This window comes from Schistocerca cancellata, chromosome 2 (genome assembly GCF_023864275.1).
Source record: "Schistocerca cancellata isolate TAMUIC-IGC-003103 chromosome 2, iqSchCanc2.1, whole genome shotgun sequence".
In the NCBI taxonomy this organism is placed as follows: domain Eukaryota; kingdom Metazoa; phylum Arthropoda; class Insecta; order Orthoptera; family Acrididae; genus Schistocerca; species Schistocerca cancellata.
Genome location: NC_064627.1, coordinates 1,061,866,106 through 1,061,877,922, shown reverse-complemented (window position 1 = coordinate 1,061,877,922; position 11,817 = coordinate 1,061,866,106). Strand labels below are relative to the sequence as shown.

At 40.3% G+C, this 11,817-nt stretch overlaps 1 pseudogene; it reads right to left on the bottom strand.

Annotated features, from left to right (window-relative positions):
• Positions 1-11,122: 11,122 nt before the first annotated feature.
• On the bottom strand, positions 11,123-11,240 carry LOC126163855 (5S ribosomal RNA; annotated as a pseudogene).
• Between the last annotated feature and the right edge of the window lie 577 nt (positions 11,241-11,817).

The following is an 11,817-nucleotide window of genomic DNA, read 5'->3' as shown; positions in this document are numbered from 1 at the left end:
TGTACTCGGCAAGCCACTTTTCGCTGCGTGTTGGAGCGTACTTTGTTACCTGTGTCACTTTCCGGATCCAGTCACCAACGCTGGAAAACGGTTGCTGATAAGCCTCTGTATGGGCGCCAGTCTCTCTGATTGTGTCTTCATGGTCTTTTCGTGAGTTATACGGAGGAGGAAACCATACGGGGTGAATCACTCAAAATGTTCAGAGCAAGTATTGCGGAAATGGGAAGTGCTATTGATGTGTCACGGACTCTTACTCTTAGATAATAAACAGACTGTAATAATACTTTACATGCAAATATATACTTTTCAAATGGAACAATGCCTATTGACATTAACAGACCGAAAGTAAGTAAATTAGAATGCCAGTGGTGTTTGTTGCAGGATTCTACTCCGACCCGTCTACGAGGTAATATCAGTTTTCGAAGAAATTCAAAGGTGATTTGTTTTAACTAATAATTGCTTGCAACAATGGCTGATCGAACTACAACAATCTCGTAGCACTATGGTCAACATAGGGACGTACGTGCCACGTGTTCCATTACGCTCGAAAAGGTTTCTAGTGATTACACCTCCACAATTAACAAAATTCTGCACGTTCTTCCTTCTTCTACTTGCAAACACAATTAAAGCAAAACTTCTGTTACCGTAAAGATGAAGAAAAAGGAAAAAAAATTCATTCACTTTCGTTTACATCTTTCAGAAGTTGTGATTGGTTTCCATCTTATTTCTGTCTGAATTTTCTCCTCTTCTTTTCTTGTCTGTCGTCCGAATGTCCCATGAGTCAAAAATAATGGTTAGCGGTTTGAAACAAAAATTACCATTTCTATGTTTCAAATTACTAAAATCAATTTCCAGTTACTTATCATTAGTCTAACAAAGATTGCAGGTATTTCATTCATAACTTTTTTCTTATATTTCGAAGTGAATTTCGCTGAACTGAATCCCAGCACATAATTTCTTTGCCCGTGTTGCCACTCTCTCTGCTTCGATACTTTTCATTTTGACCGGGATAGAAGTCTGAGAACAAAAGGCTTATATTTTGATTAATAAAATGCAAAAGAAACTGAAACCAGTTTGATATTTATCTTTGATTTATTTTACATCTTTTTTTGTTTGTTGAGGTTCTGTACCTCAATTAGTAAGAAGGGAACCCTTATAGGATCGCTTTGTTGTCAGTAAGTCATTCCGTCTGTCTGTCCGACTGTTCAGAGCCCTTTTTCTTAGAAAAGGGTAGACGTAGCAAACTGAAGTTTATGCCAGATACTGACGTCTACGGTACCTTGGAGCTGTAACAAAGCGAAGCTTCTAAACCAATGCAATCAAAAGACATGGCCATTTATGTCACACACTTTGATAATCGCAAGATCACTCATCAAAATCTGCTTCGCATTGACCTCTAATCATAAAATTTGGCAAGAAGCAAGGTTTCACACTGAAACCAAAGGAAAAAAAATCCGAAAACTGCTAATTTGTAATTACATCGTACCAAAATAATTTTTTTATTATTTATTATCAAACTGAATGTTTGTCCATCTGTCTCTCTGTCAATACCCCTTTTTTCTGAGGAACGGGTATATGTATCGAGTTGAAATTAATGCCACATACTGCCGTGTATTATCCCTTGGCTGTATAATAAGCGTTAGCTTCTTACGCAGTGTAATCAAAAGATACGGCCATTTATGTCACACTCATCTAAATGTATAGGGAACTTCCCGTTGGTCTTGGATCCTGAAGTTTCGCAGGTAGTAAGGTTTCACTGTAAAAGTAAATGAAAAAAAATCCCAAAATTGTGAATTTGTAATTATATAGCACGAAAAAGAATATTTGTTCTCGCATACATTATCAGACTCCAGACTTGAAGCTGAAGCGTTCTCGAAAATCTTCGAATCCCTGGGACCGAAATTTGAAAATTTGTGGTAAGGTCTTATAGGATCAAACTGCTGAGGGCATCGTTCCCTAAGCTTACGCACTACTTAATCTAATCTAACTTAAATTAACTTACGCTAAGGACAACGCAGACACCCGCCATGCCCGAGGGAGGATTCGAACCTACGGGGGGGGGGGGGGGGGGGGGGGGGAGCCACGCGGACCGTGACAAGGCGCCTGAGACCAGGCGGCTACCTAGCGCGGCTCCTGGGACCGATATCGTGCCAATATCGATGTCGATAGTTGGAAAAAATCGTTAAGATCCTCTGCTCCCGGAGTGATGGTTGAACTGTCTATATAATTCACACCTAGCCAGTTTTCTTTTCTTTTTTTTTCGTTTCAGTTCTCCGATATGGGATCTTACACGAAGTTCCTCTTTGATTTTTATATTATTTTTGCTCATGCCTTCGTGTCTGTAGACTTGTGCGTAATGGCTGCTTGAAGCTTCTGTGTATCAAGATATGAGTAAACGGGGACAAGAAAGCGAATACGTCAGTGGGCAAACTAGAACTGCCCTCTGTGTTCATCGCCTCCTTCTTTGGGAAGAGGAAGACAAAGGAAGGAAGGCACGGATTAACTGCAATTATCGTCTGTGGTCTACGTAATCTTAGGTTGAAATTATTTACTGATATTCTCTTTAAAATTTATTGAATTACCGGTCTAATTCTGAAGTGTGATGGAGACGGAACTTAAAGAAATATTACAAGCATCACGGCGATCTCCAGCAGCTGCTCAGGCTCCTCAATTTGTCCGATATTAAGCCGATAAAAGATATTTAATGTATCATCAACTCGGAGATGATACACAGCTTGCCTGTAATGTTCACTAACTTCGTACTGCCATTGTGAATTGCTGAGCCTATACGAATTACAGCACAAAGTACCAGTACGTTACAAAACGCCGTGCGCTAAAATGTGCCATATCCCGAATGCTATTGATCACAGAGAAAAAGTGTTATGGATATCCCTTGCCCTAGCGAGCATTAGTACACCTGTCAGAACAAGAGGCAAGAGCTATCAAATGCAAACGTTACACTCATCCTGCAGCCCCTGTAAATTGAGTAAACTGGTTTTCTTTTGCATTACAGGTGTTCAAGGACGGACCTTAGGCCGCTAATAAAAGCACTATTTATTCATCGGCGGCTGCTGAAAAACCCCTGCAAACCCATGGTTTTTGGATACTAAAAGGATCAGTTGTAGGGATGGCCACTTCTATAATTTAGCTCCATGGCAAATCGTTAAAAGTTTTACTATATGTTCTTAATGTGATATTCTCTGTAACTTTTGAAACGTTTTTCGATATAATTATCAGTTACTGAGATCCACAAGTTCAGAGACACCATACTTATGCAGCAAAACGGCAAAAACCGGTATTTAGCCGTTTTTGCACAGTGGGCCGCAATATTTAAATAACCATGGCAGTTGGCTCAAAATTTAACCATACATTCCTTCGACATTCGTTTAGAAACGCCTTTTTCCCGTTTTAGCAAATCTCTTTTGAAGTTTTTTTGAAATCGTTATCCGTACCGGAGCTCCCGATGTTCAAAGTTAAAATACTTATGCACCTAAAATATGCACGTAATATCCGGTCTGAGGGATAAATATAGTTTTAACTGACGTAATGAACACATTGAAAGGGTTCTACGATCATCGCAGGGGTACTGAGGTCACAAAACTATGTTTTTAGTCAGTATTTTTTCACCAATAAAACTTTGTGACGCGCTGTCTCTTTATAATTGACGCTTCATGCATATACAGATACGCCCAAAGTTGCACTGCTCTGAAATAAAATGGGCAGAAACGAGTTTTAAAGTGCCTGAAAATAACTTAAAATGGATTCCAAAAATTATTAAAAACTGCAAAGACTGCACATTCAGCAAAATGTTTATAATAACACTTTTACTCCTGTAAGATACTAATCATAAGCCTAGCGTACTTATTTGCTGTTTATATGTCAATGTATGCAATGTAGTCGAATTAAATCAGGTGATGCTAAGCGAATTAGATTAGGGAACAAGACATTTAAAGTAGTAGATGAATTTAGCTACTTGGGCGGCAAAATAATTGATGACGGATGAAGTAGAGAGGATATAAAATGTAGACTGGCAGTGGCAAGAAAAGCGTTTCTGAAGAAGAGAAATTTGTTAACACCTAGTGGAACAGGAAGTTTCATATCAGCGCACACTCCGCTGCAGAGTGAAAATCTCATTCTGGAAACATCCCCCAGGCTGTGGCTAAGTCATGTCTCCGCAGTATCCTTTCTCTCAGGAGTGCTAGTTCTGCAAGGTTCGCAGGAGAACTTCTGTAAAGTTTGGAAGGTAGGAGACGAGATACTGGCAGAAGTAAAGCTGTGAGGACCGGGCGTGAGTCGTGCTTCGGTAGCTCAGATGGTAGAGCACTTGCCCGCAAAAAGGCAAGGGTCCCGAGTTCGAGCCTCGGTCGGACACACAGTTTTAATCTTCCAGGAAGTTTCATATCAGCGCACACTCCGCTCTATTGGTGTTTCTTTCGGTGAACTAAAAATCATGTTTGTATCATCAGCAGTGTCTGTTTAGCTTCTTGTTTCAGACAGGAAGGATGACATTCACATATATCAAGAACAGAAGGGGACCCATGATTGAACCCTGTGGAACACCTAATGTAATTTCACCACTGTTAGATGAAATGGGAAACTTCCTTAAATCACATAACCATATAAAGAAACTTTTTGCTTCCTGTTCTGTAGACATGACTTAATCCACTCATATGCTTTTCCATTTATGCTGTAGAATCGTAATTTCTGCAACATAATGTCGTGGGTCACACAATCAATTGCTTTGGATAAGACACAGAAAATTCCTGTTGGTGACATTTTACTATTTACAGACTCTATTATGTGGGCAGTGAAACAACATTTTTGAAATCCAAACTGCGATTTACAAAGTATCCCATTACTGTTGAGATATCTAACCACTCAGTAAATTACATTCTCGACGATTTTTTAAGCCATATACTGCTTGGCGTTCTACGGATCGGAGCGTGGAATGTCAGATCCCTTAATCGGGCAGGTAGGTTAGAAAATTTAAAAAGGGAAATGGATAGGTTAAAGTTAGATATAGCGGGAATTAGTGAAGTTCGGTGGCAGGAGGAACAAGACTTTTGGTCAGGTGAATACAGGGTTATAAATACAAAATCAAATAGGGGTAATGCAGGAGTAGGTTTAATAATGAATAAAAAAAATAGGAGTACGGGTAAGCTACCTCAAACAGCATAGTGAACGCATTATTGTGGCCAAGATAGACACGAAGCCCACGCCTACTACAGTAGTACAGGTACTACAGTACTGCTGTACTACAGTACTACACTACTACTACTACAGTACTACACTACAGCTGTACTACAGTAGTACAAGTTTATATGCCAACTAGCTCTGCAGATGACGAAGAAATAGATGAAATGTATGACGAGATAAAAGAAATTATTCAGGTAGTGAAGGGAGACGAAAATTTAATAGTCATGGGTGACTGGAATTCAAGCGGAGGAAAAGGGAGAGACGGAAACATAGTAGGTGAATATGGATTGGGGCTAAGAAATGAAAGAGGAAGCCGCCTGGTAGAATTCTGCACAGAGCACAACTTAATCATAGCTAACACTTGATTTAAGAATCATGAAAGAAGGTTGTATACATGGAAGAACCCTGGAGATACTAAAAGGTATCAGATAGATTATATAATGGTAAGACAGAGATTTAGGAACAAGGTTTTAAATTGTAAGACATTTCCAGGGGCAGATGTGGACTCTGACCACAATCTATTAGTTATAACCTGTAGATTAAAACTGAAGAAACTGCAAAAAGGTGGGAGTTTAAGGAGATGGGACCTGGATAAACTGAAAGAACCAGAGGTTGTACAGAGTTTCAGGGAGAGCATAAGAGAACAATTGACAGGAATGGGGGAAGAAATACAGTAGAAGAAGAATGGGTAGCTTTGAGGGATAAAGTAGTGAAGGCAGCAGAGGATCAAGTAGGTAAAAAGACGAGGGCTAGTAGAAATCCTTGGGTAACAGAAGAAATATTGAATTTAATTTATGAAAGGAGATAATATAAAAATGCAGTAAATGAAGCAGGCAAAAAGGAATGCAAACGTCTCAAAAATGAGATCGACAGGAAGTGCAAAATGGCTAAACAGGGATGGCTAGAGGACAAATTTAAGGATGTGGAGGCTTATCTCACTAGGGGTAAAATAGATACTGCGTACAGGAAAATTAAAGAGACCTTTGGAGATAAGAGAAACACTTGTATGAACATCAAGAGCTCAGATGTAAACCCAGTTCTAAGCAAAGAAGGGAAAGCAGAAAGGTGGAAGGAGTATATAGAGGGTCTATACAAGGGCGATGTACTTGAGGACAATATTATGGAAATGGAAGAGGATGTAGATGAAGATGAAATGGGAGATACGATACTGGGTGAAGAGTTTGACAGAGCACTGAAAGACCTGAGTCGAAACAAGGCCCCCGGAGTAGACAACATTCCATTGGAACTACTGACGGCCTTGGGAGAGCCAGTCCTGACAAAACTCTACCATCTGGTGAGCAAGATGTATGAAACAGGCGAAATACCCTCAGACTTCAAGAAGAACATAATAATTCCAATCCCAAAGAAAGCAGGTGTTGACAGATGTGAAAATTACCGAACAATCAGTTTAATAAGCCACAGCTGCAAAATACTAACACGAATTCTTTACAGAAAAATGGAAAAACTAGTAGAAGCCGACCTCGGGGAAGATCAGTTTGGATTCCGTAGAAATACTGGAACACGTGAGGCAATACTGACCTTACGACATATCTTAGAATATAGATTAAGGAAAGGCAAACCTACGTTTCTAGCATTTGTAGACTTAGAGAAAGCTTTTGACAATGTTGCCTGGAATACTCTCTTTCAAATTCTAAAGGTGGCAGGGATAAAATACAGGGAGCGAAACCAGATGGCAGTTATAAGAGTCGAGGGACATGAAAGGGAAGGAGTGGTTGGGAAGGGAGTAAGACAGGGTTGTAGCCTCTCCCCGATGTTATTCAATCTGTATATTGAGCAAGCAGTAAAGGAAACAAAAGAAAAATACGGAGTTGGTATTAAAATCCATGGAGAAGAAATAAAAACTTTGAGGTTTGCCGATGACATTGTAATTCTGTCAGAGACAGCAAAGGACTTGGAAGAGCAGTTGAACGGAATGGATGGTGTCTTGAAGGGAGGATATAAGATGAACATCAACAAAAGCAAAACGAGGATAATGGAATGTAGTCGAATTAAGTCGGTGATGTTGAGGGTATTAGATTAGGAAATGAGACACTTAAAGTAGTAAAGGAGTTTTGCTATTTGAGGAGCAAAATAACTGATGATGGGCGAAGTAGAGAGGATATAAAATGTAGACTGGCAATGGCAAGGAAAGCGTTTCTGAAGAAGAGAAATTTGTTAACATCGAGTATAGATTTAAGTGTCAGGAAGTCATTTCTGGAAGTATTTGTATGGAGTGTAGCAATGTATGGAAGTGAAACATGGACGGTAAATAGTTTGGACAAGAAGAGAATAGAAGCTTTCGAAATGTGGTGCTACAGAAGAATGCTGAAGATTAGATGTGTAGATCACATAACTAATGAAGAAGTATTGAATAGGATTGGGGAGAAGAGAAGTTTGTGGCACAACTTGACCAGAAGAAGGGATCGGTTGGTAGGACATGTTCTGAGGCATCAAGGGATCACCAATTTAGTATTGGAGGGCAGCGTGGAGGGTAAAAATCGTAGGGGGAGGCCAAGAGATGAATACATTAAGCAGATTCAGAAGGATGTAGGTTGCAGTAGGTACTGGGAGATGAAGAAGCTTGCACAGGATAGAGTAGCTTGGAGAGCTGCATCAAACCAGTCTCGGGACAGAAGACCACAACAACAACAACATACTGCTTGGCTTTTTCTTTTGAACTATTCTCACCAATTTTTTCACCTATATTTAAGAAATGGTTGTTAAATACATTAGCTACTTGTGTATTGTTGGTTAAGATGCTCTCATTCTATTTAATAATACTACCTACCCCAGTGGTTACTTTTCCTGCCTGTCTTCTAACAACATTCCATATTGATTCGATTTTATTGCCTGAGTTGTTAATTTCATCTCTAACACATGTACTTTTTTTTATTTTCTGACAACTTTTCTCAGTATATTACAATAATTTTTATAGTGTAAAGTTACTTCTGAGTCTTTACTAATTCTTGCTGTCTCATAAAGTTTTCTTTTTCTTTCTGAAGACACTTTAATACCTGTAGTAATCCAAGGTTTCTTGGAAAACTTTTTGGTGTTACATTTAGTAATTTTTTTTGGCCAACTACGTTCAAAAAGGACTATAAATTATCAGGAAATGAGTTGCATTTATCATTAGCATTTGGTTCATTACACACATCTCCCCAATTAACATTTCTTAAACTTTCTCTGAAGTGCTCTGTAGATACCAGTTTGACTGGTCTTACACTTTTACTTCATGTTTTCTTAGCTGTACACCCTGCTCGGTTTTGTAAGTTAATTAATTGTGCATCGTGGTCTGATAGTCCGTTTATGACAGGGCAGGCACGTGTTAGTTTTTCATCCTCTTGCTGTACAAAAACATTATCTATTAGAGCGCTACTGTCTTGAGCTATATGTGTAGGTAAGTTATCATTGATTCTAAGTTATATGTCATTGATAACACTTGTAGTTCACTTTTCCTATAAGAACTGCTTAGAAAGTTTACATTTAAATAGTCACAGATTAATAACTTCTTCTTTTTGTCTGGCAGACAGCATAATAGAGAGTCAAACTTTTTTTATGAATAGTTCCCAGTCTCCTAATGGGGACCTGTACACTGTTGCTAATATCAACACTATATTATCTAGCTATAGTTCACATGCACAAACTTCAAAGTGCTGGTCGACACAAAATTTGCTTACTTCTACTGTTTTGTACTTATAACCTTGTTTTGTGTAAATGGCAACTCCTCCTTTATCCATAATAGATCTGCAAGTGTAAGATACTAAATTACACCCATTTATACTGACACTTTCCATCCCCACAGTTACATGGTGTTCAGACAGACAAAGTATATCAATCTCATTCTTATCTTTGAAATCATCGAAACACACTAACAGCTCATCTACTTTATTTTTTATTCCCCTGATATTTTGATGAAGTAAATTGATACTTCCCTTAGCTTTATCCCTATTTAGTGTACATGAAGCTTCTTTTACTCTATTTTTCTTTAATATTGTCTGTCTGGACTTTGACTGTAATCTAAAAGATCTGTCTGCCTGGTCCCACTAACCACAGGGAACATCCCTTGTGTGACTGTGTCCCCCATTACAGTATCTGCTAATAGAGAAGCTAAATTATCTTTCCCATTCCTGCTTATGTGCAGGCCATGTGTAGTGTATCCCCACCTACCAATAGCATCACTGGAACAACACTTATGTGGGGATGTTGCCGGTGTCTGGAGCATCCTGTTCAGCTCGGTATTAACATGCCTTACGGTTATGTTTACCCAGTGCCGATCATGGTGTTGAAGACCTTCACAAAACCCACATTTGTGTGCCCAGTTTCTTCTCCTATTTTATCCATGTAACTCCTGATACTATATATTGGATTCATAGCTAGAATGTTTCCTGCTGGCCGAACTGTAATTACCTGATCTTCTTCCATCTCAAAGTCCCTGCATCGCTGACCTAAGTTTTCTGTCACATTTCTTTGCACGATACCTTCTTACCTTCCTTGCCAAGCGGTAAATATTAGGAATTATATTTTATGAGCGAAGGGTTTATTTAGATCGCTGGCAAAGCCTGTATTTAAATTAACTTAAATGTGTTATTAAACTAAACATTAACACAGTTTAATGTAAATGTAAATAACTACATAAAATTTAAAGTTATGTTTCTATTCACGTCGAATTTCAGCAGTAATGCACAAAATATAACATTTACGTGCAAATAGCTTTGTACTAAGTTACTGTCTCAAAAATGAAATCGTCGATACCCATCGGTATCAGAGAATTCATCATGTGCATTAGGCTTGGTTACGTCACATGTGTCGGCACCGTAACCTGTACTTCATCCGCTTGTCACGAGTATGCTTGAAAGTCATATACTTGCATCCGTACGGATAATCGTTCCACGTCCCTGCCATTTTCAGTTGCAGGAAAATTCGTCCTGACGCGCCGCCAACCTGAACAATGGAGATCGCTATCTCGCCAGACAAAGGGCGCACCTCAATGGCTTCTGGCGCCTAGACGCGCGCGCCTCTGCGAGAATAGATGCAATCCCCCCCACCTTTTGCAGTCCTCTTCCGATAAATACTCGCTCCCCTCGCTTTGTTTTGTCTCCTGCCGCTGTCTGCGATTATCGCTCTAAGTAGGACGACTCGCTGCACGGCGCTTGTCAGCTGTTGTTTATAACAATCGATTTAATTCGAGGAAGGCAACTCTACTCGCTGCACCGCCCGGAGACTGGGAGACTGAAAATAACTTCCCGTCCAGGGATGGCGACGTTTAAAGTGAGCCTCTCTTTCTCTGCTTTAACACTTCGAGTTTTTGTGTGCAGACAGTTTCGCTTAAGAAATGCACTGATTCATACGTATTCTTATGTGCAGTGTGATGTACTTGATTCTAGTTTACTTTTCCTATTGTAAACATATCTGATAACCTTTAAAAAGTACGCGCACGGTGCTGCCATTAGGATATTCTGCACATTTTACCTTCTGACTGTCTGTGGTGAGAATACTTAAGAAAGTGATTACACACTTACGTGTAAAATTTGCTGTTGTCGTTTGTGTGGCTGCGACTGCTCGGTCTACTGCAGTCGTTTCGTGCTTGGTGGAGATTTTTGACAACCTGTGAGGGTTGATTATTACGCATGGCATATATACTGCTGGAAAAAATTAGTACTCTCTTTTAGAGGTTTCTAATTCATTAAAAATATATTGTTGCAACAGCGCAAACGAAGTACAAGAAATGACTATATATACAGATTAATTTAAAAGAAGCACTCCGTCTTCAGACCACGAGTGGCCTACCGGGACCATCCGACCGCCGTGTCATCCTCAGTGGAGGATGCGGATAGGAGGGGCGTGGGGTCAGCACACCGCTCTCCCGCTACTATTCGGTCGTGTAGCTCCTCAATTGGCATCACGAGACTGAGTGCACCCAGAAAAATCGCAACAGCACATGGCGGCCGGGATGGTCACCCATCCAAGTGCCGACCACGCCCGACAGCGCTTAACTTCGGTGATTTCACGGGAACCGGTGTATCCACTGCGGCAAGGCCGTTGCCCTATTTACAGATCAATAGCACAAGCGGTTCTGAGGTACCGGGCTCGACCCATGCTGGAACACCCATATTAATACGAGGTGTAGCCTCCACGGGCGGCAACGCAGGTGCTGACTTTGGATCCAGTCGATCGTAGAGATGGCGAATACTTTCCTGTGACAGGTTATTCCACGCCTGCTCGATCTCTTTACATGGTTCAGTAAGAGTTGTTGACTGACAAGTCGCGCGGGTCACTTGCGTCCCATCATATCGCACAGATGCCCGATTAGAGACAAGTCCGGAGATCGTGCTGTTGCTGCTCTTCGTACACAGCACATTCGAGTTTCGCGGTCAGTGTTTGTGCGAGCATTATCCTATTGGAACAACACATCACATACCTGCTGCAGAAACGGCAAAATAACGGCAAAACGACGGTCTAACAACATTCCGCAAGTACCGAGCGCTGGTTAGCGACAGCTCCAGGAACACCAAAGTTGAACAAGAGTTGTATCTTATTACAAAAAAATGGTTGAAATGGCTCTGCGCACTATGGGACTTAACATCCTTGGTCATCAGTCCCCTAGAACTTAGAACTACTTAA